Source organism: Halyomorpha halys, unplaced genomic scaffold (genome assembly GCF_000696795.3).
Source record: "Halyomorpha halys isolate HHAL.00 unplaced genomic scaffold, Hhal_1.1 Scaffold149.1, whole genome shotgun sequence".
Classification (NCBI taxonomy): domain Eukaryota; kingdom Metazoa; phylum Arthropoda; class Insecta; order Hemiptera; family Pentatomidae; genus Halyomorpha; species Halyomorpha halys.
In genome coordinates this window covers 1,268,213-1,295,570 of record NW_027108625.1, presented here as the reverse complement: position 1 = coordinate 1,295,570, position 27,358 = coordinate 1,268,213, and the positions used below count along the sequence as shown (strand labels likewise).

The window sequence follows — 27,358 nt, the reverse complement described above, 5'->3', positions numbered from 1 at the left end:
TGGTCGGACCCAATATTGACCAGACCATTTGGACCTCTCCTCCCCCACAGCTCTGCTAAGCAGTCTCCCCTATCTTCCTTATCTTCCTTAAGATGTCCTGTACTATTATGGAGTTCAGATTACACATCTTATCGCATCCGTTGGTTATTATTATCTCGAATAATAGAGGCATTAACAGTTCACATCTCGCTGTATGCCATATTCTAATCTAATCACATCCAATCTAGTGTAACTTTGGGTTGTAGTTTTCATGATATTTTCTAAAATAATTACAATTTCATGTGCGAAATTTATAATCATATTCAAATATCATGAACACTACTCCTACGAAGATAGGGTAATACACTACATTAAACTTGATTTAATTTGAGTGCTACAGACATCTTGCATTTTAAAAAACTAGATCTCGAGAACTATTGAACGTAAAAGACTCTATTAGGGCTAATATTTTAACAAATCTGCCCTTTTTTAAATGGTGTTCTATTTGGATTTTGAATTCTGTTGATAATTTTAAAGATATGGAGTTCCGAAAAAAACATAATTCTACTTAACGTTCTGAAACAGCCATTTTGTACTTCCGCTATCTATATTTGTCAGGCCCATCGGTTTTTACCAGTAATTATACATAGTATTTATTAAAGTAATAAAAAATTGGGATGAAATAACTACTTTTTTCACCCCGGCCCTTGTCTAAAAATAAACAGATTTATACAGTAAATTCTGATATCGTGAGACGAAATATATCAGTGTTAAATTAAATTCAACACAATCATGTTTTAATATCTAAATGAAATAATATGTTGCTGGAATAAACAATCAATAATCTTTGATAATAAGCCTATACAAAAATTCTATTTACCAAAAAAGTAATATGTCGTAAATAATAATTTAAATGAAAAATTTTCATTATTAATATTATTTTAGGTTTTTGTAAAATTTGATGATTATCGGAGATTCCCTCTTAGAGAGGGACTAATATAAAGTCCTGAGGCTCCTAATTAAACATATTATCATTTAATTTAAGTACTTAAAACTAACAGACTTATATTTATCCGGTATATATATATTTAAAATATAAGTGAAATAAATATGTTTTTGCTATAAACAATTAAAATAATCTTTAATGATATGATGCTTCGCAATATTGGACCAATGTATATTTTTATAAAAACAAAAATGTTGTGGATATATAGCCGATTTCATGCTATATACTAAAAGAACGAAAGAGGGATCACAGATTTTAATAAAATTTTGTTTAATGATACTAATTTAAAGAAATAATGAAAACGTATCCGAGGGTTCTTGTGAAAGCGCTCTAAAATCAGAATTTTTTATAAAAAATATTTTTACTGAAATTTACAACCGTATATTATATAATATATTCAGTAAATTTGATCTTAGTTAAAATGGAGTGTTACAGGCGTGTAGAGAAACTGTCCATTGTTAGCACTCTATTGACATTTTACATTAGCAGGTCTTGTGGCCATCTTCTTTTCAGGAGCCTCCGAGGATTGTCAGAAAAGGAAGAAGATGCAAGGCTAGAAACTAGGGGGTTAGAAAATTTTTTAAAATATTTTAATAAATTATTTATTGTATCGAATACTGCCTTTGCTCTACTTGCATTTATTGGTTATTATATTTTAATTTATCAATTTTTTTGTGTAAAGTTATAACAAAAGATCGTGGATGGTACTACATATGTTTATTTGTTAAAAAAAATTGCTAACATTGAAAATATAAAAAAAAAAATGTTTTTTGAATGTCTTTTGAAGTCAAACTTCATAGATATAAATCAAAATTAGAAGTTTTTTTTCTTCTGATGTCAAAATTTATTTATAGATATTGATATATATTGAAAGTGGTAATTTTGTTATCAAACACTCGTAGTTACGTGAGATTTGGATAGCAAAGAGAGGAGTTATGAATTTATTTATGAAAAAAAAAATACCTCCAAAAACCAAGCCTAATTATTTCTAATTGTTATTTACAAGAAAATTCGTATTTAATAGTTTTATAAGACTCTTTAACTTATTCTAACCAAATTTTCAATGGTTACTGCTCGCAATTTTTGGTATTTGTAATTTTGTACTAGTCATTTAATACAACAAATTGGTATGGCTTTATTGTTTAAACGATGTTGTTTTAAAGAAAAATATACAGTTTGTTTTTTGTTGATATAAAAAAAAAACATTTGAAAACAATTTTTTTGTTTATAAACTGTATAAAAAAAAGAATTAATAATAACAATATAAGGAAGTATACATGTAGGTAGACTGGAAACAAGTTACTAATAAATATAACCAGGTGTGATAGAAGTTCTAAATATATATCTGGACAAATAAATTGTTGGAGACTATTCATTAAAATTACTTATAAATAAGGTAAAGAGGTTGGTGTGGAAGGTCGAATAGATAGGTAAAGTAAATATGGCATAGGTGGAATATAGCTATATGTAAAAGGGAGATATTAAGAAAATTGATAAAAAGAGCAATAAACATAGGGATAATCACCTGTCAGATTGTAACACAACGGACAAATCTTAAAAGTCATATTAAAATGTTAAAAGTTATATTAACAAACTTCAAGATTTTCATGTTAAACATTCAGGACAATCACAAAAGCACATTGGTACGTCAGGATATAATCTCAATTACCGGCTTTCACTTGCGAACTGTTTATGAAAAGATGTGGACCAAACTATAAATGATTCCATGACAAATTTTACAGATATTACAACATTCCGTTAAATGATATGGCCACAACAACCATGCCCGATAACGTACGTAGAAAATAAGTAACTACAGCTACGATTCACAACTTCAAGAAGTTTTCCTGACACAGATGGGCTAACGGAAAAATGTGTTATTCGGCAACTTTCCGGTTCCTTTTGGGACTACAAGGAAAGTATTAACACAAACATTCAACTCATAAAAACCATCAGATTATTTACACATATATCACCCTGATTCATTCATCATAAATTATTAATATAATTTATCATATTATTATAAATTACTATTTAATATCTGATTTAATAATAACTAAGCAAATATTGTTTTTAGTTTTGAAGGAAAGGATAATTATTTAAATTTTTCCCCCTTAAATTCAAACAGCTACAACGTATGTAGAAGTTTGACATTGATGACTTCTCGTTTAAAATTTAAATTGTATATCACCTCAAGAGAAATTGTCTCACAGTTTAAATCTAGTTTTCTAGTCTTAACGTGTTTTTTAAAAAAAAATAATATCTAAAAATGAATATTAATTTTTCCACCATAAAAACATTTGTTCCTATTAGTAAAAAGTTGCTCCAATATGTAATAGAGTGTATAAAAAACAACAACCAGATTTATCAAATTCATGATTTCTGTAATAAAGGACTGTAAATATTTTAATCTTATTTAATACTTACCAACAATTAATAATTCATTTAAAGCATTCTCTAACCTTGTTTAATCCCATTAAATTTCTTTTAAATAAAAGCCTCAGTTTAGTTATTTGTTTGAAAGATGAAACATGACAGTGTCCAACGAAATTCTCTTGATTTTAAGCCATTACTAGAATATCTTCTATCTCTATCTAAGGCATTACTCACGAACTTGCCAGGGAGTGTAGTTTGTCGAAAGATACTGTTAGTCGCCATCTACTCTACATGGAGAAGGTGAAAAAGAGACTGGTCCCTCATGAATTTACTTCTCAGCAATCACTTCCTGTCGAATCAAATAAAAGTTTAAAGAACTTTATGGTTTCGAACTCCTGCCTCATCCCCCATGTAGTCCAGACCTCGCACCATCGGATTACTACTTGTTTCGATCAATGGCCGATTTCCTTCAAGAGAAAAAAATTGATAAATTTGCGGAAGTTGAAATTCCGGTCAAAGAGTTCATCGACAGGTATCCCAAAGAATAGTATCAGCGTGAGATCGAGCAATTGGCTAACAGAAAATGACAGAAGATAACAATGAACTATTCTTTATTAATTGTATTTTATATCGAAGACATAATAATTCAAATATTTGGTTGATAAACGGTCATTTTTTGTACATTACCACTTTTATAGGAAGATACTCTCATCACAAAGGCCAAGAAAGCTCATTTTTTCGGCCTAATTAAAAATGCGCAAAAAGGGTTTTTTCTCAAGAAACAAATCTGCTTTTGAAAAACTATAATTTGTACGCCAACTTTGGTTATTTTTTTATATATTTTTTGTTGGATAGATTAAAACAAAAATAACAACCAGTAAAACTCACTTTTTCCCAATGACGATATAAGGTGTGTAAGATTAGGTTTACAGGTCAAAAATATTGTTTAATTGGAAAACCAATTGCGGTGAATTTGTTCATCAAGTGTCGTATTTGAGTACAAGAAACCACACTCAAGAGATCAACATAATTAGACACATTTATTGAGTTTTTCACGCATTCCATTACATGAGCCGCCGACAGTCGATTCTAACAAAATCTAATCCCATAATAATAGTTTCAAAAAAATAATTTTTGGTTCCAAAAAAAAAAAATTCCACTTTGTATTTATTCTCTTATGCATCTTCACACCACAGATAAAAACTATAAAATGTAGGTAATTGAAAATAAACGCTAGCGGAAGTAGCAATATTTGTTGGCGGACTGAACTGACGGCCAGCAGACAAAGAGCTATTGTCCGAAGCGGGCTTTGTTCCCGCGCGCGGGAGTTGATATTGCGCTCTAACAGTTCTCTACCTCTTTGTGCAAGGATATGTTCTAACTTCTTAACTGCTTCCTTCCAGCCGCTCCGATCTCTACCAGATTAGATCCTATTTCATTTATCAAGTTTTCCTAGTTTATTTCATAGTCAAAATATAACTTTCAGTTTTATACCAGCGAGCCAACAAATACAAATAAAACAAGAATATAGGACGTGTAACTTTCAAACCACCTTCCCACTTTATCAAGTATTTATAAAGAAAAACATTTATAGGTTCTCTTTGTTTTTCGTTCACCTGAGATAACAATTTGTAAAACATATTGTAGCAAGAAAACGACTATCACATTTATATATATATTTTTTAATTTCATAATTTTTCTTATTCTTTATACTTAATTGAAATTGTCTAATTTCTGTATTTATGAAATTTTCATTATCAAATTTATGCATTATTATTATTGACGCGACAGACCGTGGAGTTCCAAGGCCTCACACGATGTACATAGGAAATACATCGCGCGTTTCATGACGTGGTTTTCATAGGGTGGGTTCGTCAATCCTTCTTTTGTCAGTGCCAACCATTGGCTAACGGGGCTCACAAACGCCCGTAGGAGGCTGTGAGTGAGTATTGTGTCAAAATCATGCATACTTTCCATAATTTTTTTTCTCTTTTCAAACTAATTTTTTTCCATTTTTTTTAATGTAAAACACACCGAAGTTTTGGAGTGGTCCTCCGTCTTCAGAAGTCTTATACAAACAAATTTTACAGTACTCTTATAAATACAAATCCATACAACTTCTAATTTTATAGTACATTGCTTTTATTTTTATGGTTGAGGTGATTGTGCATGATCTTACTCCAATTGATTGTGTTATGTACTCTTGACCAGAAGGCCTCATCAATACATGTTCAAAATTGGTAAAATAGTTTATGAGAAGGTGAACAGATAGTATGAGACTTATGGATGCCAGCTATAAGTTCTCTAGGGATGGTAACCTCGTTCCACAGGGTACTTACTATTACTGTTACAAAAGGACGAATGCAAGCCCGGATAGTTCCAGCCACCAGGTCTTCCTAGAACATATCTTCGTTCTACCGGGCGCTATTTCTGTAAATAGGAAGGGTATGTAAGTCTGGAGATTAACCAGGTGAAATTGTATAATTTTGTATAAAATTGATTCACTATACACATTGTTATTCTCTGCCTCCTAAGGAGGTTATTCCAGTGAAGCAAGATTTCACCTAGAGGCCTTATACTTTTGGCCTAGTCTAGTTCTGGGCTATTAAACACTATCGAAAGGTACTACGTGTAATATGTTAGCTTTCAGTGGATTATCAGATTCTATTGGAATATTTATAATTTCAAATAATACATTTATATATATTACAATGTCGGTTTCGGCCGCTGTAGTATTTACAGTATAGACCAGTAGGTACAGTTGTCGCTATATCTTTCTCAGAACCTTTCTCATACTAATTATATGGTTATTACTGCCGTCTATTTTATATTTATTCGTATTCTATAACACACTCCTATACCGAAAAGTTTCAATTTGATGATATAGATCATTGGTTCCCAAACATTTTTGTCCTACAGCCCCCTTCCCAGGACAAATATTACTTTGCGCCCCCTTTAATTTAAAAAAAAAATAGCAATTTATAGGAAATATATGTATTAATGTTTCTGCCTTTTTTGTAAAATATAACAAAGAAAGGAGTAAATTAGAAGAATTGCACTTGGAAATTATGAAACTATTTATTGAGCTCAGGATTGAACGTAATATGAAAAAATTTAAGCCATTCGAAATGATCTTAATGAGAAGGATGAACCTGGTGCCCTGCTACCAATTTAGTAATCCTCGGCTCTATTTTGCGTCACTAGTAATGTTGTTGACCGTAACAACTTGCGCCACTGACAATCACCGCCCCTGAATCGCTGCAGCGTCCTGCAGGGGGGCGGTAGCGCCCACTTTGGAAATCACTGATATACATCAAGAATGATATGCATTTTTTATCGATATGGAAACAGGGAGCTACTACGAATATCTATGATATAGAAAAATTTGTTTGAACAAGAGAACCCGAAAGACGGAGGAATACTTTTAAACGTGTGTGTTTTATATATAACTAATAAAAATATTACTGTTTATGTTAATAAAAAATCTGGTGTGGTGCGTGCATCTTACTATTATTAACTTAAAATCCTTCATGGGTTTTCAAATTCGTGTAGATTAATGGGCTCGTTTTAGAGATTTAAAACATTTTTTTTTTCTAAAGACCAGGGGAAGCGAAAATAATTATAGGGTTTCTCGAAGTGATAACAAATATAAATTTTAAATAATAAAAGAGTTTAACAAAATATATATAACGAAGCCTTCCAGAAATCAAGAAAGGTCTAGAATCTTCCCGATCGAATTGGATGTATCCGTTTTTCATTTTTTCTCTTTTCGTGAAACATAACATTGTGTAATATTTTTTTTATTTTTACATTAATTATTATTACTGACAATGAGCAGTGGCTAGTTTTTTTTTCGTAAACAAAATTAAATTAAATTAATTAATTAAATAAACTTAGTAGTATGAAAAATATTTTTGAAACTTTGGTATTTAAGCTCTGTTGAACTATTTCCTGTTGACCTGTAGTTCCTGTTAAAGTATGCACAATTGTTCATTGATTCACTGAATTTAATAAATAAACACTTGAGCTGTTTTGGAGAAAATCGAAAAAATGTGAAAAATCAATTCTAAAACATTGCAATTTCATTAATTAAAACGAAAAAGTCACTCTCACACCCCAGGTGTATACCCGCCTTAAACATATACTTTCAGTTTCGGACGAATTTTTGTTTTTGAGATAACATTAAGACAAACGGGCACAAATACAGACTATTATACGAGACTTAGTCATTTGGACCTCACGGAACTTCAAAACGTGTATTTCCGTTAAAAACTCAAATTCGAAGTTTCCCTAATCAAAATACTTTCCCTCAGCATAACATATTCCATGTATCAATAAGTAAAAATTAAAATCTTATGGAAAGTACGTATCACTAAGTAAAATAGATATAACCCCAGATTTATTTTGAACCTTTCCAGTGTAGGAGTGTAATATTTAATACAAAGATATTTTCATTGTATTCTTGTTAGCTGCTTTGTACACAAGTAGTAAGATGTGGAGAAATAAATGATACATCTGACATTTTCTCATATTAACCGTGTGTTTTTTTTTATATTTCCCTATATTGAAAAGAATCGATTTTGGTAGTAATTATCCCTAAATTGAAGCTGTTACCTGATTGGCCAATCAAGGCTTCAGCGAAGCCAATCAGAATTAATCGGATATCCAGGACACCAGACGCCTAGTTCGGGTGTCCAAGAGGGCAACCGGAGAGCAGCTATTACAGTATCCAGGATGCCGCCGTCCTACCAACTCTTCTCCGCGCGTCTCAGATCTCCAGAGGTGTTGGCTTTCAGGTTGACCTACCCGTACCGTCTGTTAGTAGTGCATCTCTGCGATTTGATACTTTACTTAACCTTCTGATGGACGCCATTATATATTAGATATGAAGCTGAGATGTCTTTTTAATTCATATATGTAAGAGAGGGGTTAATCCATCTTTTTATTATAGATTTAAAATTTTAAAAACTGATAGAATTAATGAAACTAAGTTCATTTCTAGATCGGAGTTGCGCCTTCCGGATGGTTAAAAAAATCCTAAATTGCGCTCATCACATAATCGAATGTGTGTGAGAGAGAGAGAGAGAGAGAGAGAGAGAGAGAGAGAGAGAGAGAGAGAGATTCTGTAATGTGTGTTTAATATGTAACTTGTTAAAATGAAATAAATAATCATGATTTTCCAAATGTAAATGACACTATGCTGTGTGTTATGTCTAATCCTAAAACATTAACCCTTAAAAGAATAAATATGAGTACTTGTTTTTAATTACAAACGTTCATTATTAAAAACAATAATGCAATACGATGTTAAATAAAGGACACAAGTAGATACGCCTTCACTATTTGTGGTTATACAACCATGGTTAGTTTCGTGCAGTGCAGGAGGTTTCCTGACATCTTGAAGGAGTTAGTATGGTTAATTGGGTACATATTCGATATATTATCATTGTCATAAAAGCGGGATATAAAAACGACAATGACTGGAAAGTTGATTTTATTTTGTAAAAAAAAATCGATTTTTTTAAATTGGTTTTAATGAATGAATTGCATTTGTAAATTTATTGCAATGAATTAAAAATTAAAAAACATATTTAACTATATGTAGCCAAAACATGAAAATAATGAATTATTAATTAATCAAATTTCTTATAAGGATCCTGGATCATAATTTGGGTTTTTTTTATCGACATGCCAAGAATCTAAAATGGATTTCATAATGATAAGACTTCAATTATGATGACTAGTTAATAATACACCTTAGTAACTTTAGTCACCGGCTCCAGTTCACTTTCTGCCCGGTTGTTGAACTTTTATTTCATAAGGTTCCCTCTCCTTCTCATCCCTCTCCAGGATGTCAGAAATATCCAGGAAGGGGAGTAAAAGAAAAAAAAAAGGAAAAAAGAAGGCTCATTAAATCATTTCCGCATCTCAAATTGAAATTTGAAGGACATAAGTGATAATAAATTATATTAGGAGACTATGATAAAAGGCGTCATTAATTTATTAGTTTATTGATATATCCTATATCATTTTTTTCAACCAAGATGAATCATTAATTTATTACATTACCGAACGAGATTTTACTGAGGAAAATATCTTAATCCTGCTAGTAAAAATTCGTTTATACTTACTTCCTGGATTTGAAAATTTCATATTGTAACCAGTTTTAAGATCATAGGCCCCATTAGTACAAGAGCCGGGAAAAAAAGGCAGTTATCTCACCCCAATTTTTGATCACATATAATGAAAACTATGGATAATTAATAGTCAAAATTGATGAGTCTGCCAATTATAGGTAGGGGAAATAAAAAATGGCGGCTGTTTCAAAACCTAAATTTTTCATTCGGAGCTCTATATCTTAAAATGTACCAACAATAATAGAAAATCTAAGAGAACATTATTTAAAGAAGAGGAAATTTGCTGAAATATTAGCTCTAAAAGAGCTATTTACGTCCATTAGTTCGAGATATAGCTTTTTAAAAAGCAAAATTCCTTAAAAATCTACTGAAAGATTAGTAGTAAGTTAATTTATGTCGAGAAATCTATATCTCAGGAACTATGTGGCGTACAGATGTCTATTAGCACTCAAATTAAAGCTAGTTTAATGGACTATACAGAAGTTTATTACTTTTACCTTCATAGGACTGGTAGTTTTCATGATATTTGCTAAAATAAATTGATTTAAAGTTGTTCCGACAATATAAATAAATTTGATTTATGAAAAACTTCATTTTAGAAACTATTGGACGTACAGATGTCTGCTAACACTCAAATTAAAGCTAGTTAAATTTACTATAAAATAGTTAGTAATGTTTATCTTTGTAGGAGTAGTAGTTTTTATGAAATTTGACAAAATATACTTACAAAATGTTAATTTCTAGTTGGTCGTATAAAATGTTGAAATTTTGAAAAAAATATATCTCAAGATCCATAAGACGCACATATGTCTGCTAACACTCAAAATAAAGGAAATTTAATTTACTAGAAAGTAGTTTATTACACTTATCTTCGTAGGGGTAGTAGTTTTTATGATATTCACATATGAATATAAATATGGCAAATGAAAATCTGTTCGAACAACTATAAGTCGATTTATTTTAGCTAATTTCATGTAAATTATTACTCCTACGAAGATAAACATCATAAACTACTTTATAAGTCATTTAGATAGCTTTACTTTGAGTGCTATTGAACATCTGTACGTCAAATGATTTTTGAGATATAGATTTTTCAAAATAAATTCACTAACTACTGATCTTTCAGTATGTTTCATACAACATTTTTATGAAATGTTGCTTTTTAAAACTATATCTCGAAAACTATTTAACGTAAATAACTCTATTAGGGCTCATATTTTACCAAATTTGCTCTTCTTTAAATGACGTTCTCTTAGCTTTTCTTGTGTTGTTCCTATTTTTTAAGATATTAGATTCGAATGAAAAATTAATTTTTATTGTCGCTTTGAAACAGGCTCCATTTTTTATTCTCCCTACCTATATCTGGCAGACTCATCAATTTTGACTAGTGATTAAGCATAGTTTTCATTAAAGTAATCAAAAATTGGTGTGAGCTAACTGCCTTTTTTCTCCTCTTTGGCTCTTGTACTACATAGTACACCGATGGGAAATTGTCAAGCTTTGCGTGTAACATTATCAGGATTGCTTTCTAAGACTTTGTATACTTATTGATAGCATTGGCATTGATCGATAAGTTATGGAAATGTTGCCGTGTACCTTTGTCAGCGACTATAGTCTGGCCCGCTACACTCATCTTAAATTCCTTATGAAATGTCAATAGCTAGAGACGAGAGACTGTTCTGATGACATGTGAATAATTCTCGATTCGCCTTTGATGCCGCATCGGATATGTCCCAGGTGACCTTATGCACGACCACCGTATGTAGGGCGTCCCTATTAAATAATCACGTTGAAGGGAATCCTCAGGGGAATGGTCCCCCAGGTGAGGGGGAGGGGCAGAGTGATTGCTGCGTCCCCACGGGACCTCCCCCTGACTGGTCCTAATCTCTGTCAATCGTATCCAGTCCAGGAGCTTCGTGTCAGTAGGCTGGATCGCCTCAGCTGAAGAGAATGGTACACAAATCTAAATTAAACCTGAATAAATATTTAAAATGAACGAAATAATCTTTAATCTCTAGGACAAAGCACTAACCAACTCTCAGTACAGGGAATTAGATAACAATTAAACTAAAAGGCATGATAAAAGTCTAGATAAAAATATTAGTACAGGTTATAAAAAAAAAGCTACCAACGAAATAAAATAAAATAAGTAATATGTTAATGAAATTTTGTTATATCGTTTCCATTTATCATGAGAATGGAGATTAAAAAATAGTTCATAAAAATTTCCATAGACGAAGAATTTTTTAGGAGAGGAAAGGGACAACTACTGTCCTATCCTTTAATTGCACTTCACTTATACCTGTCAAACAGATCTCCTACCTAGGACTATATCTGGACTGGTGACTAACTTGGAATCATAATTCGATATTGATTAGACTGGAAACAGCCCGTCAATTCCCACTATTAAAACACTTACTTGACAAACGGTCTAAAATTCCAATTGATTACAAAAGACTCATTCATGTGACTTTTATAACGCATATTTGTAATTATAGAATTGAGCTTTAGGGCTCAACTAAAACTATTGGATTCCTGTGGGGTCAATCCTTTTTTACAAATTTCAATCATTATAATCCAAAATCCTTCATAAAACCCTAAATGCTTCTTAATTTGTCAGAAATAATATTGTTCATATAACCTTAATGTTTTATATGTTGCTGATTTGGCCAGAATACTAATCCAAGCTTTATAAACTCAACAATCGCCCAAACCCACTTTTTTTCAAATTTCGTTTCCTCATAAATTCATGATAATCCTCCTAATTTTTTTGAAAAGAGAATGTTCTCGAAATTTTCTACTCTAGAAATGTTGTCGGCGTTGTACCAAAACTTGTAAATTCTCCACTATGTCACATTACGCCATTGTAATAAAACTCAAATTACATTTAGTTCATGTACGAGATTACTATATTTTTATTTTATTCAGTTATAAATTCAGGAAAGGGACAAAAGTCGACGATTTAGTCAAACGCAGTTTTATGCTGAATCTAATTAAACAAATGTAAGAGGAAACAAACAACCTAATAAAAGTTATGCCTCATTATAGACAAAAATTCACTCATTTCTTCTTATTATTATTAATCATAACCTCACTGACAAGAAAACTAAGCATTTTAGTGGAATTAAAGATTCTATATACAAAACAATAAATATTCTATTACAAAACAACATCATGGACAATACTGATTTACGGCTCTAAAGTTTGGGGAACAGCATCCTATAATAAAAGGAAAAATTGTAATAATTTTGTAATGAGGTCCTAGAATTTGCTGGAAGTGGATATCCCTAGGTTTGTAAGAAATATCCAATGAAATCAATAAACGACTTCATCAAAAACGGTTCATAAAATTCCACTCCCAGTTACCAGCAGTTAAAAGGTGCAGTAACTTACAACTTGGGAAATCCAACCTCATCCCGAAGACTGAAGACCAGCTTGCTGCAGGACATCCTATTATAAATTATAGTTCTATTATTGTTATTACTACTATTTTATTTGTTTATTTTATTTATCTTTTTCTCACATTAAGGTTTTTTTCCCATTAGAAGTCAGTTATTTATTTTATTATACCTATAGATGTCATTTGTTGTTAATACTTCTTTTTCTTTTTTTTTCTCTCATCTTATGAATTATTATTTTTATCTATTTATTTTATTATATATATTATAGTTCATCGTTATTATTTACAATTGTTCAATATAGATTGCGTTGTAAACAGTTAGGGCTGCCTTTTGCACAAGACTACACACGGGGGAGGGAGCCATAATCATTTGTTAAACAAACAAAAATGTAACTGTAATATTAACCATGTAAAGCCCACCTGGGCAGACTGGTATGGAATAAAAAATATGATAAAGATAAGGAGAAAAATGGGAATATCCTGGACTTAGTGAACTTGACAGGCGCTTTATACATACCTATGTATTTGATATTTAGCATCTAACCATGAGCTGAGGTAATAATATTGTAGACTTAGAGCAGCTATCGGGAAGGATGATCAGCTACTCAGCTAGTGAGTGTGGGCTATCTACAAATCTCGGCTCTCTGCTTCTAGCCTGAAACAAAAGGACTCATTGCCTCAGCACTTCCAGGAGAGGAAGGCGGTGGAGGTCCTTCTGCTAAATATTATCTTTCCGACCTCAATGAGTCTAGGAACAAGCAGAACGCATCTGAATTGTTCATAATTTTAAACTATCTCAGGGATTTCTCAGCAATAAAATTCCTTCGTATGAAATGAGCCCTGGTGCAAGATTGCGTTAAAAGAGTAGATAAATAAAGGGTAAAATAAATAAATTATAAATTTAAAAAAAATGGTTCACGTATAAATAAAGAATTTATCCCATCATATTCTTCACTGAAATTCAATACGATATTTGCCATTTTCAAATACGTTTCCCCTTTAACTATATCTTTTTTTTTTTAACTCTCCTTGTTATTTCTGACTTTCAGGTTATTATTTATTTATTAATTATTTATAACCCTATCCTGCCTATTAGACAATACGGGTGTTCGCAGCAGTGGGTACAACTCATTGCTGCATATGACAAACATTACATAGCTGTACACGCAGCTTCCTCTTGCTACAAAATAATTCTACTAAGGCCTTGCTGGTGTAGCTTATTCTCTCCTACCCAGGGAGAAGTGAGTAGAGCCCACAGCCTCCTTCCACCCATACACGAAGGTCTTGTATTGCGGGTAGTATTCTTTCATCAGCTCAGGAAGATCGCTCTCAGTCAGAACAGAGTCCTGTTTCCCTCATCATCTTGGCTCTCAATGCTTCATAGGCGGTACAGGCAAGTACGACGTACTGACAAATTGGGCATATATGATCGATGTTTATGCCATGTGCGGGGGGTTAATTTGGAGGAAACGAACATTTTCTAACCAAGAAGGGATAGAAAACTATACCCCCTATAAAACGGAGTTGAGCTTTGGGGCTCCACTAAACCATCAAATTTCTCCCGAATCCAATCCTTACAGTCCAAAATCCTTCGTTAAATCCTTAATGCTCCTTACTTTGTCACAAATCAAGTCATCCATCAGGACCTCAATGTTCCATATGTAGCCGATTTGGCCAAAACCAGATCCTATTGCTTCCATGATAAATTTCTCAACCACCCAAATCTACTTCTTTCTCACCTGGCTTCTCCTTCGTTACCTAATAATCCTCCTAGGCGTCTGAAAAGAAGATGGTTTCAAGATCTTCTCCTCTAGAAATGTTATTGGAGTTCGATCAGTGTGTAGATTATCCACATGTTTGTATCATGTCACTATGTCACCTCCATCAAATTTACTTGTTGTATATATATGTATACAGTTGTAAATAACAATAAATAAATTATTAAAAAAATATATATATAAAAATTGTCTTTAATTTTTTTATAATGATATAGTCCCTCCATATGAGGAAGAATTTTCAAATTAAAACACTAAAAAATGTTTGATTGGCAATGAAGGAAACCTTCCACCGAAACCTAATAACTTGTATTAGACATTTCTCCGGAACTAGCCGTGACCAATCAGACCCGGCTTGTAGTGTGTCCTGGATCCTGCAGGACATATTGCTATTCACAGGATATCACTCCGAGGAAATAAAATTTATTAGGAGCGGGAGGGCAGAAGAGAAGTTACAGTTTGCCACAACGTGACCCAAATACCAGGAGCTTCGACTCCTTTGATCCAGCCCTTGCATTATTTGGTTTGCTAAGTAGCCCCCTCTCTAATCAAGGACTTTACCCCGCTGGCTTTGTCCTAGGACTTGGCTAAAGGCAGGGTCCGTTTTCGAAAATTTTTAATATTCCTATTCCAAAAAGATTGAAATATGAAAAGAATGTTCGAAAATCTGTTCAGGCATTTATATTACTATCTGTCAGGTGGCTGAAACAGACATGATATTTTTTTTTTATTCAAATTGGATATTGAACATTGTTATTAATATTTAAAAAAACATATTACTGTAGTACCTATACTTACTAAATAATCAGAGTATTTCATGTGCCTGATTAAAAATATGAATTGAGTATTTAAAAAAAAAAAAAACAATAAAACTTTATGAAGGTACAGTTCTCTGGAAAAATAAAAATTATTTATAAGAGAAGAGAAAGAAATACTTTATTCATGATGCCCAAATACATCGGGTTGCTACATTACACAGCATACTGATCAACCCATGACTGGACAAATATAAGTTATATATTTTTACATGATATAATATAATAGATAGATAACATTTTTTTTCTTCCACAGTTTTCTTTTACTTTTCTTTTACAATTAATATCAGTCTACAAACTAACTACAAGTTTTTCAATTTATTTCTTTTTTTTTTCTTTCCCTTTTATTTCACAACCCCTATTTCATTTGATCAACAAATCCCCCTATATAACAAATATTTAAAATAATAAAAAATAATAACTAAAACAACAAATAAGATATGCTATGAATGCAAGCCATCCCACTTCTGGATAAACTCCCATACTCAATAATTTCCATGCATGTGGTGGTGTATGATTCCTAGGGAGATAAGTATTATATTTTCTGTTAACCTAGCCACGTCCTGGACATCGACCCCGAGCTCCTCCATGAAAAAGTAAAATCATGGTACAATAATGTTTTTACACTTGTTTTTATGTTATTAGATTGACAAGAAGCTTTAAATGGCCTTTGATCACTACAAGCCGGGGTATGATTGGTCCGGGCTTGTTCCGTAGAAATATCAAACACTAGTTATTACGTTTCGGTAGTGGGTTTCTTTCATTGTCAATAAAACTTGTTTTTAAATTTTCTAAATACTCTCATTTTATGAATTAAGTTTGTATTTTTTCACAGGACTGTATTTTCGTTAACGTTTTATTTAGGAGATATTCACGCATAAAGATTCTCAATGTAATGAATTATTTTGGTTACGATAAATAAGTTAATAGTTCCAACTACTTTATTAATAAGATATAAATATTAGAATTATATGTTGATGTTTACATTTCATTCATAAAGTAGTAGGAACACATATTTATTTGTTTATTGTAACCTAAATAATTAACGATGAAAACCTTTAGGCACGAATATCTGCTAAACAAGACTTTTTTTATTTCTTAAAAATTCCTGATTCATAGTTTCAGGTAGGAAACTTAACTTTGAAACACCCTGTATATCGTACTAATTAAAAAATATACCGAACTAATCTTAAAATATGCGATGGAAAGGCATTGAATAATTTTTTCCATTTTTTTACAAACTGTCCCGCTAGTCAAGAAACCCGAATCCGATACATGCCGAAACTATGCAATATTAACCAAAATGAGCTGTATGAATTTCTGTCTGTCTCCTCACGATGGATCTTAAACTTCCTTTTATTTATGTAACACAAAACTTTATGCATAGAGCGGGATACTTATCTTAGCTATGTTTGGTTTTTATTTCTTTTATAGTGTTAAATATGTAGTCACGTTTTGGTTTTTTTCTATTTTACTCGGACCAATATAGATAACACAGTTGGGTATATTGTTTGTTATTGGTCTATATAGATGATTTTTAGCTCAACATTTTTGTAACATAATGTCAATTAATCTTACATACTAACTATAGAGAATAAATTATTATTATTAATCTTTTAAAAATTTTAATTCCGTGTTACTAATAATATAATTCAATTTTGTTTACTCCTAAAATAAATATTACTACTAACAATAAGTGTTGATTAACTACCAAAAAATGAACAATATAATCATTAAAAAAAGCATTTTTAATCTCAAACACTTTCTTGAGACTGGTTGATTTTGTTAAAATAAATAATTTAATATCTATCCGTTTTAGTCTCAAAACCTTTTATTCTTCTTACAAGTCCGACGTTTCGGCCAATCTGGCCATCCTCAGGGACATCTTAATACAATTTTGGAACTAAATGATTTAAAAACTCAACTTCATGCAGGCTATTCTGCCCAGGTCAAAACAACAATTTCTATAAAACATTAAACCATTAGGTAAACATATTTTTTGTTAATAAGTATATCCTGCATTATGTCTAATTACCTAATTAGTCCATTTTCACATTAAAAACAAAATTTACTATTCATTTATCACAGTCACTATTTGTTAAAACTTTATCACAACAATGCTTGTAACCTTCCTCAACTCAGTTCAAGCAATTCATTAATGTGTGATAAATGAATTTAAAATTTTGTTTTTAATGTGAAAACAGACTAATTAGGTAATTAGACATAATGCAGGATATACTTATTAACAAAAAAATATGTTTACCTAATGGTTTAATGTTTCATAGAAATTGTTGTTTTGAGCTGGGCAGAATAGCCTGCATGAAGTTGAGTTTTTAAATCATTTAGTTCCAAAATTGTATTAAGATTGTCCCTGAAGATGGCCGAATTGGCCGAAATGTCGAACTTGTAAGAAAAATAAAATTTGTGTGAGGCTAAAATGGATAGAAATTAAATTGTTTATTTTAATAAAAAATCATATAAAAACCAATTATTGTTAATGTATTAAGAAACTGTATACATTATTTAATGTATTTCTGAAATAAAGTCGTTTATATTACTATGTAAAAAATCAATAAAAAAAATAGGAATGTTCGGTTAGCCTTGAACATAGAAATTATATGGCAACTAATTTGTGTTGAATGCTCCCTCATAATGTGTAAGCAAATGTAATTTAGTTACATAGTTAACGCCGAGCTATTGTGCGTTTTAATCTTGTCAATACATTTTCGTGTATCCTGTAAATTTTTTTTGGAGGTCATTATATAGAATAATCAATTATACATTTGAGATTATAACATATTCGTTGTATAAAATAAATTTGGAAAAAATGAACTAGAAGATTGTTTAAAATATTGTCTTTTCCTAGAACATCAAGAAACCGAATGCATCATATGTGGAGGAATATTTTAAGAGTGCTGGAGCCAATAGTAGAAATGCAAACAGGCTCACGAAGATTGAGTTTATATTGATATATCAGATCAATATTACTAGCGAGATGATTGTAAGACCCCCCCAAAAAAATTATAATAATTTTTTTTTTTAAATTGGCGACTATTAATAATGTATGTGGAGGTACCCAATGAAAGTCCCCGGACCACTTTAATAACCACCATCTTTTGTATACTTGAAAATTCATGGCCAAAGTAATTTTAATATTTTTTTAATCAAAAGACCAATATGATAAATAATTTGAATTTATATGACAGAAAAAGTTCCTAAGTTTGTTTTCAGATTAAAATACTTGCATAAATGTCAGCATGGCCGACCACGCCGCAAGAGAAGCACTCGCGCTTTCGGGACGGGGTAAAGCAATTTTAACTCCGTCAGAGATATGCAGTCCTCTTGTAAAAGAAGTCAAAGATAAATGGATATATTTGTGGAACAAAAGCCCAATGAGTAAATTGAAAATCATTAAAAAGGATTTCAAGCCCTGGGGTACCTCAAGTCGCCAATGCCGTAGAGAGGAGATTGTACTGACTAGGCTGAGAATAGGTCACACGAGGCTCACCCACTCCTATCTTATATAAAAAGAAACACCTCCGAACTGCCACTATTGCAATAACAATTTAACAATAAGCCATGTTTTCCAAGGATGCCCATATTTTACACCACACCTCAATAGCTTGGGACTAAGTCAAGATATCTCAAAAACCTTTGGAGACGATGATAAGGCAATAGAATTGGTGTTTCAGTTTTTGAAATCACAAAATTTACTGACGAAAATATAACTTGATCGGAAGGAAAAAATAATAATAATAATAATAAAATAAAATAACCAAATTAAAAAATAAATAAAATTTAATGAGTATTAGCAAAATTAAATAAAATATAAATGGCGTTGATGACCAATGAAGTTTGGCGCCACTAAACAACCAAACAAACAAACTTGGATAAATGTTGTTGATTGTATTTTATTTACTTTATGTATCCGAGGCTACAAGAGTTTTTTTTCCATTTAATAAGCATACATTAAATGTTCCTACAATTAATTGCATACGATCGAATGATGTTCTACCAAAAAATGAAAGTTCAACTAAATTTCCATTTTCCTAACTGCTATTTCTTTTACAATTTCTATATTATTCTGAGGAATGCCAGTGTGATTGTTAATAATTATGAGTTGGCGTTTTTTAGTGTTCATTCACAATTTATCATACATAAATAAAACACATGAATGGATGAAGGATTTTATGACATTTTGGAAAAAAAAAGAGGATTTTCGTTAAGGATAATGTTTTAAAAACTTATTTCTGCTCACCCATTGTTTTAAAATAAATGTTTAACATAAATTCTTCATAAAATCTTATCTTAAATTAATAGTTATGTTTGGTTCTATTGTCTGGTGGATTTTTATTTATAGTAAAGTGAAATTCCACATCTAATAACCTGTTTATTGTGGCAAAAGAACTTCAAAAGAGCCTCTATCACAGTGGTTCGAAACCCATAGAGGCTTGTAGACTACTGACAATACACCGGAAATTGAACCATGCGGCGCACCCCAATCCCAATTTGGGGTGAAAAGGGCCCCCCATAAAAAATATTTGAAAATTAGATTACATAGAAGTTCATTTTGAATCATTTTTATTGCACATTTACTTTTTGAAATCTATCATACATTCTGTACTGTTTACTGCCCCAAAATTTTTATGTTAATTTTAAATTTTTATTATTTACCACATACTATAGACTTGATAAGTTTTCACTTTTTTAAAAATTCCTATATATTCACACGGTTTATACTCCAATATTGTGGGAGTTAGCTTAGTGAGTAAGGAGCTGTGTTATTAACTTTTGACTCCGGGTTCGATTCTGGCTGTTTCTAATAATTATTTTTTTCTATTACTAGCCGTGAGTTGATCCTTTAGGTTCCGGAGACTTAGACCATTCAGTCTCTATAAAGAGGGTACCCTTAATTGGGGCTAAACCTAACAGTTTAGCGTTACCACGAGTAAATAACCTTACATAACCGTTGTTCAAGAAACAGTACTTCCTTAAACGAACTGATCTGATCTATCTTGGGTTGTAGCGGAAATGAATTTTTTTATCCTCTTACATTACTTCTTGTTATTCCTATATTATAAATAGGCTACAGTAACTAAAAAATAAAATAAAATTGATGAGGCAATAAAGGCAAGGTCAAAAGTGGGAAAGGCTTGTGACTTTTTAATTTCGAAACTGAAAGAAGAGTTCGTCCCTTGTATCTGCCTGCAAAACTTTTATCATTCTTACTAAAAAAACTGATTTAGTTAACACCTGAACATCAGGACAGATAATAAATAAAATAGTTATAAAACTAAATCTTAACAAAATTAAATAAGAAAATTAGATAAGAAACCATAAAATTTTAATCGATTGAAGCGATCAGTCGATATCAAAACTTTCGATGGTCATAACTATCGAACTATCTCCAACCCTAATATCAAGCACATGAATAGTACTACTGTTTATTATTGAAAACAAATGTTTTTTATTAGGTTTACTAACGGAAAACGTAATATGTGGTATAATAGACAAATAATTTTAACCTTAAAGTAATGTGGTCTACTTCTACAATAAATCAATTTGAAAAAAAAAATCATTGTAAATGAATATAAAGTTTATAATTATTTTACTTACTGATTGTGAGGTATGTACGATTTCGAAGGCACGAAGGAGCTAGTGTAGTGTAGTGTTTTTAGTGCCAATACTACAGCGCAATAAAACTACTAGACACAAAGCTGTATGAATGAGTAGAGGGGGAATAGATGAAGGAAATACAATGAGAGAAGAGACGTGTGTTATGTGGTAGTATGTGTGTGTTTCAGTTACGAAATAATAAAAAATAAAAAAAACACCAACAATCTATTGACATTTTCGCCTCCTCGTTTTTATATACTCTCAACAAATACTCATATCCAGAATAATATAGGGATTATTTTTTTTTTTTGCAATTTTGCTACGTTTTTTTTTAATTTTATGTTAGCTGCTGTTATCATTATCTTCCTTATTTAAATTGATTACATCAACAATTTAAATTTATTTAGTATGTAGATCAATTAACGTACGAGCTTGAATATGAATAAAATATTTACGTATCAATGTTCTCTTCTATTCAATTTATTGTTTTACAATAAGATCTCTCCCAATTTAGTCCAACAATATGATTTCCTATTGGTGATTTGTTTTTAAGTTATTAAGCTATATCAATATTTGTTAAATATTATATTTACTTAACAAAACAATACTAGGCTCTAAAATAACATTATTTAAATCTTGTAGTGAAAGAAGGCTGAACATTAGGTTTTTGTTGCGAAAGGATAATCCCATTAAAATAATCGATAGCTGGTTAAACACAACTCTTTAAAATTTAATTTGATTTCTTATTACATATTTGGTTATTTTTATTATATTATTACTTGTAATACAAATTGATATTTTACCTTTTTTTTTATTGGTTTTGTTCAGATAATTGTTATTTATTGATTTGGTCCAGAAAATTAATATATTTTTTTTATTTTCACCTGATAATTATTTTTTTTTTATTTTATCCAAGCATTCATTCTTTCCTTATATTTAATATTTATTAATTTTTTTTTCTGAAATGGACTAAATAATCCATTTTACATATAGTGAACAAAATCAAAACCTGCCTTCAAATCTGTAGACTCCTTCATGCCTCACTTCTTTTTTTTTTTCAAATTAATATATACATAAAAGGAGGTAGTTATATGTATACCTGTAGATTTATAATTCCTTAGGTTGCCTTGTGCCATTTTAAGGTTATGTGCTGAGTACAATGATGGTAGTGTGATGGCTTTCCCAAATGGATTATTGGAACGGGTTATGCCTTCATTCAGTCGAAATGCTTTTATGTATAATAGCAAATGAGATGGTTGTCTTCAACCAGAAGCAAGTATGAATATAAAAATAATGATAATAAGATACCTTTTTATGATATGTATAAAATAGATAATATATAAAAAGATGACCTAAATGATAAAGTTCAGAGGCATTATAGACCGAGCAGGTTGAAGAGTCAGAAGTAATTGGCTTGATTTGTGTCTTCATAAAAAATTATAAATTCTCAGGATATGAATGTCTAATCAGAGTTTAAAGCTTTTAACCCCATATTCTAGTTATAATACACCGTAATGAGGATTATCAAACATCATTAATAATGAAATATTTTGTTTTTCACTTCAATACATTCTAATAATAAAACAGTTAATTACCATTCCAAATGATAAACAAACACGCTTTTGCTTGCTTATCTTTTATCTTTGCTGTTGGTACAAGTGTTTTCATACAACTAGTGTTCGTGAGATTGCGCCAAGTTTGAAAAATAATCAGTGTTGAGCAGGTTAGCTCGCAGTTCTCATTCACCTGGTAAGATTCAATAAGTTTCTCCTAATTGTCACATTTTAAAGATAATTGTATCATACATAGCATCAGAATAATGTAGTCTTTAAAGCAATATGTTTTTCTAATATTGTATTAAGTCTACTTGTTAAACTGCTTAATTTTTTTCTCTATTTTAGTCCATCAACTCTATTAATTACTTCAGTCATATTGCAGGTTAATCTAGAATAATGTATATTCGATCAATTGTTCATAAGTAAACAAACGATAATAACTAAAATATTAACCTAATATACGCCATTTGAAAAATTAATTACTCATTTAGTTCAAAATATAATATAATTCCCAATGAATAAATGACCGCAATTCGCAAATCTGAAAAACATTAATTAAAATAATTTTTTTTTTCGATTGGCTCTACTAACCTTGTCTGTCTTTAGCCGCCTTGGGCTACTGCTTTCTAGTAGCTCTTTTGCATCTTTCTGTCTATCCGTCTGGTTTTGGACACAATGTTGTTATAAGTAAAGTAAAGATTCTCAGAATGTTTAGGAATAATATTAACAAAGATATTGCTTCTCTAAACATACATTATATATTTTATATATCCAAATAATGCACATACAAATATAGTAATTTATATAAAACAATAAAAATAGAGTGAAGAATAAAATAAAATATTACAATATTTAGCATTCTTTATTTCAATATATATAGTAAAAATTGAAATACAAATATTTTTGTTGATTTAAATAAAGGCAATGAATCAATTTAAATATAAATAATGAGAGTTGATCGGAATATTGATACTAATTTGTTAAATTATTTAAAATTATTAAATTATTAGAGTGCTGCCAATGGGTAGTTTCTCTACACGCCTGTAACACTTCAATTTAACTTAGATCAGATTTACTAAATGTATTATAATCTACAGTTGTAAATAACAATAAATAAATATTTAAAAAAAATATGTTAAATATCTTTTAATCTTTAGCATTTAGATATTTACTTTACAATAAAAATGAAAGAATATCAAAGTCCAATATAACGGAAAATCGATATTTTTTGTAAATTTAAATTCGTATTTCTATTTTGAGATTTTTAAAACAATGGTCTCGATTTATATCTACATTTTATTCCATTTTATCTCTATTTAAAAGTATTTTACGCTTTTTCAATTTATTTTATAATTCCACAATTATACATATTCAAAAATATTATATTGTCTTATTTGAAATATAATTAACTTTTCCACAATCTAAACCAAAATAAATAAAACAAAAAATTTGTCTAATATTAGTAAATATACTGAATAGAGTATTTGTATTAGAATTAGTGATATAGAATATCGTGGCATTGGATACAAGAGATATTCTTTTATTTACTACTTTTTTAAAATTTCTGATACAATAAATGCATTCGAATAATACACACCTAAACTACTTTAAATGCTAGACTATATCTCTTCATTAGGAAGTTTTTCATCGCTATATCATCTATGAAACAGGAATAAATAGTTTCTAATAGGATAATGCATCGTATGCAGTCAGTTTGTCGTCATATGCATTGACTTAAATTCTTTTATAATATACTTGTTGTGACCGTAGATTTACTCACAAATATTAAATTGTTAAATTATAAATCCAAGATGTTTAATAACGAATATAAATGAAAATTAACTATTTGAAGGTTATTCGTCTTCATTTCGATAAATGTTACAAAAATTAATTTAATAATAATAATCTTTATTTATTCTAGGATTGATACCTTTAGAATAATATACGGGCGTCAAAATTAGGCTTTAGAGCTTTACAGTAAATTACAAAATAGAGATTAGATTTCAAGATGTCCTAAAATAAATAATACAACGAATTTAAAAAGATACAAATAAACAACAATAATTAATAGAATATATAAAATAATGATAGAACAAATAAAATAAAACCACTTGTCATATCATAAAACGTAAGATGACTTCTAATAGTAAATAAAAAAAAAGATAAAAAATCAAATACAATTTTAAACTAAAAAATAATAAATAAAAAGATATAATTTCTGCTAATGTACATATTTACAATTATAAACGAAAATCTAAGACAAAATATAAAAAGCTTTTGTGAAACTTTCAATTGTTATTCTTCCGGAAATGGATAGACAGAAGGTAGTCGACGATACGGGATTTGAAGATTGAAAGGGTATTAGAACTACACGAATAAAGGAGGGAATAGAATTAGGAAAGATCTACCAAAGACTGCGGTTCGGTGGGCAGTTACATATATGTCTGAAGGCCCGAGCGGGTATTGCGGGAATGCACTGAGGATTTAAATTAAAGGATATCAGAGATGTACGATCGACGGTGGGATTGGATAACTTGATAAAGGAAGAAAGCAAGGAAATATTTACGACGGAAGAAGGGGTAAAGCCACTTCAACTATTCATAAAATCGGGTGACAGAGGCGTCCCTGGGAATCTCAAAGATGAATCGTTCAAAGCAATTATTTAACCGTTAATTTAGGATATTATATTCAAATTTTATGCCAATTTCAATTGGTTACAAGTTTTTCGAACAATGGAAATTTAAATTTAAAAAAAACAACAACATGCAAATACAACTAATTTACATATTTGATTTGCTGACTTGTTTAATTCTTTACATATGTTTAATTTAGGTATTCCCCGGAGTCAAAATTGGGGGATATTACCCAAATTAATTATTATACTGATAAGCTGGTTCAAATTAATAATGGTAATAATGATAATTTACTGGTATTGATGGAGTGGACTGTATTTAAATGACTTGATATCATAGACTTTAAAATAAAATACCTCTATTCTGAATGGTTTGAACAAATAGTGACAATGTGTTAGTTGGTTAGTGTTATTACATTAATTGATGGAAATATTACATTTTACTTGTTGGATTCTATGTGGAGCTTGAAGTTGGTTCTAATTTGAATGTGAATATGGAAGTGGGGTTCTCTCTGCTCATCCTCCTGCCGCCGTCGCCTCCTTCGCCTGAATCGAAGGATTTACTCTCTCATTATTATGAGCAGAGACCTTATTGAAGAGTTCTGAACTCTTCTTCTCTGGTACTGGTCAGGGTGGCTGCTTTACTGGTACCGGCCACGACGGCTTATTATCTGGTACTGACCCCTATGTTTGGGGATCAAGATGGCTCCCCAGGCTTCTTACTGCATATCCTTGTCACTAGATGGCATCATGCACTTCCTTTCAGGAGTGAGGGGGCGCCTTACTTAAACAACATATCTAATTATGCAATAATCATGTCCATCTTTAATTAGAACTAGAGAGAACAGATAGTATAGAAGAGGCATAGATAGCTTTTTTTTCCTTTCGGGATCTTTTGGGGTCCATATTCTACATACAAACTGTAAAAATGATACAAAATAGTGGTCCGTGGCTATAGAAATGCTCTTACTTCAGTCTTACTTGTGAGGTATTAGTATGTCAAAATTTCGTTACACACAACAGTATAAAAATATAATTTGTTCAAATTTATATAAACAACAAATACAACATTCCGTTAGAAGTTTATAGCATAATATTTTTTAAATATTTTTATTACTTTCTAAGCCACAAAGAAGTTTTAGAATTCTAAAAATTGATCTTTATGTGATTGAAAAGTCAAATCATGAGCATATTTATATTATACAAACAATAATTTTATATTACTAAAATATTTATATTTTAACCTTTTTTTTATTCCTTATTATTTTATTAAAACATCTCATAAAAACACCTTTACGCTTTGTTGAAAACTTACAGACTGCCACTCAGTATTCTTTAATAATCTTTCTCTTACTCCAGTCGAGTAGATCCGTTACCTTGGATCTGAACAAAAAACTGCCTTTGAATGCTCACATAAGACTGAAGAGACATGAAACTGCCAGTTGATTACGAACATTACAACATTTATTGGTCAAATGGTCTAAACTTCTAATCCATTACAAAAGACTGATTTACATGACTATAATAAGGTCTATCTGGACATACAGTGTTGAGCTGTGGGACTCCACTAAACCTTTGAGTTCCTCTCGTATCCAATCATTACATACATTACATCCAATACTCCTTGTTTTGTCAAAAATAAAATCATCCATAAAGACCTTAATGTTCCATATGTAAACGATAAAATCTTCTTCAGATATAAATCATTTCATTATAAACTCCCTAACCACCCAAACCCACATGTTTCTAGCCTTCCCTTCTCTTCCAATCCTGTTAATCCTCCTAGATGCTCTGGAGACCTTTCTAATTTAGAAAGTCTCAAGGGCATCTTTGTTATAAGAGTGGTACCAATGGTTGGTTTCTTTACAACAAAACTTAACAAAACATTAAAATCTAACATCAAATTTAATTTATATATTTTTATGTAAATACCAATACATTAAGAAAAAAATTAAATAAAAATCTGTTTTGTTTATCAATTGCAAATAAATATTCATTAAGTTACATTAATTTTAATTAAATATTTTAAAAAAAAGTACAACTATTTTCATTTATAAAAATTATAT

At 30.5% G+C, this 27,358-nt stretch overlaps 2 protein-coding genes across 6 annotated transcripts in view; one reads left to right on the top strand and one right to left on the bottom strand.

Moving 5' to 3' along the window:
- The window catches only part of LOC106678609 (uncharacterized), a 131,606-nt gene extending 110,400 nt beyond the window's left edge, over nt 1-21,206 (bottom strand). For 2 of the 3 annotated variants that reach the window (XM_014417209.2, XM_067046924.1), the window contains exon 1: nt 21,105-21,185. The gene's annotated coding sequence lies outside the window, so the exon portion shown is untranslated. Of the gene's footprint in view, nt 1-21,104 lie in introns of all 3 variants that reach the window. The other variant, XM_067046925.1, reaches the window with a different exon arrangement.
- LOC106678614 (uncharacterized) overlaps nt 1-27,358 on the top strand; it is a 40,143-nt gene that overhangs the window by 11,076 nt on the left and 1,709 nt on the right. The window contains exon 1 of one of the 3 annotated variants that reach the window (XM_014417214.2): nt 22,720-22,853. The exons of the other annotated variants lie outside the window; for them this stretch is intronic. The gene's annotated coding sequence lies outside the window, so the exon portion shown is untranslated. Of the gene's footprint in view, nt 1-22,719; nt 22,854-27,358 lie in introns of those variants that run through there. 3 annotated transcript variants of the gene reach the window in all.